The sequence below is a fragment of the Echinococcus granulosus genome, assembly GCF_000524195.1.
Source record: "Echinococcus granulosus chromosome Unknown EG_S00020, whole genome shotgun sequence".
Classification (NCBI taxonomy): Eukaryota; Metazoa; Platyhelminthes; class Cestoda; order Cyclophyllidea; family Taeniidae; genus Echinococcus; species Echinococcus granulosus.
The window spans coordinates 647,439-648,552 of NW_020170400.1; the positions used below are offsets into that span (position 1 = coordinate 647,439).

The 1,114-nt window shown below is 46.8% G+C and overlaps 1 protein-coding gene across 1 annotated transcript in view; it reads left to right on the forward strand.

Annotated features, from left to right (window-relative positions):
* EGR_03717 (hypothetical protein) overlaps positions 1 to 1,114 on the forward strand; it is a gene marked incomplete at both ends in the record, with an annotated part of 8,984 nt that overhangs the window by 3,907 nt on the left and 3,963 nt on the right. The window lies entirely within an intron of this gene.

The following is a 1,114-nucleotide window of genomic DNA, read 5'->3' on the forward strand; positions in this document are numbered from 1 at the left end:
AGTAAATGGGACCTGAGTTCTACTTGCTCATCATATGCACGGATTATGGAGATCAGAGGAGCACCGTCTTTCACCACCACAATTGTGAACAGTTACTTTACGTGGCTGACGCGGACGACGCACAGAACATGGCCTTATTCGCACGAATTGTCATTGTAATACAGGTCAGAAGTCCCCGTTCCATGATATTTGATGCTCGTCTTCGAGTTGAGAAGGCTACGGCGATTCGCCTCACTGCATAACTAGATTGGGGATGTATCTATCACTCGACAGTAATGCAATGCAGCAAGCAATAACTGAAACGTGAAGTACAAATGAGGGCACAAAATCGAGGTTCTCGTGATCGTTCACGTTGCAAGTGTTAAAATATTAGGTAGTTCGTGGAGCCAGCCCCAACGCTTTTCCATAGAAGAGAAGACTATCAATTGTTTGAGAGAATATGTGGTGGGTTGCGCCACGCGAATCACCACTCCAATATTCCCAGGTGTAAGGCGTTTCTAGGCGAGTGCTGCTTGATTGACAGTCATCAGCGCAAATGTCAATGGGAGTGATTTGAGAAGACTGGCTGTCGATGCTTTTTCTGTGAAACCGCGAGAAGTATCATGATTATCACAAGTGTGGGTAGGTATTGGGTGACGGAATCGATCTCTCCTCTCTTCTCTTCTTCTCTGCTCTTCTCCCTTGTTCTCTCCTCTCCCATCACCTATTTCATTTGACCGGCTTTGTCAACCCCTTTAACTGCTGCTCAGGAGTTCAATGTTGGTGGGAAGCGTTGTAGAAAGGCACGAGGAGCCTTCTGAGCCGAGACGGGATGAAGGGTTTGGGGGAGTTATGGTCCACAGATGAGATGTCTGTGCGGATCTACTTTGTACCGCGCTGTTTGGAATTGAGGATCATTAAGAGGTGGTTCTTTAAATCAAGAGTCGAGAAGTGCACGCATGCGCTATTTGCTGGGTGTTGCAAGGTATTTTTATGGTTGGTAGGACTGGGGAACGGAAAAGGGCATCCACGGTGGACCGCGGTTGGAAGTGATGACATTTTAAACTTATGGGAAATGACATGATTGAGGTAGTGAAATCCACTCATTCCTCTTTAACGCCAGATGCAGCATCAA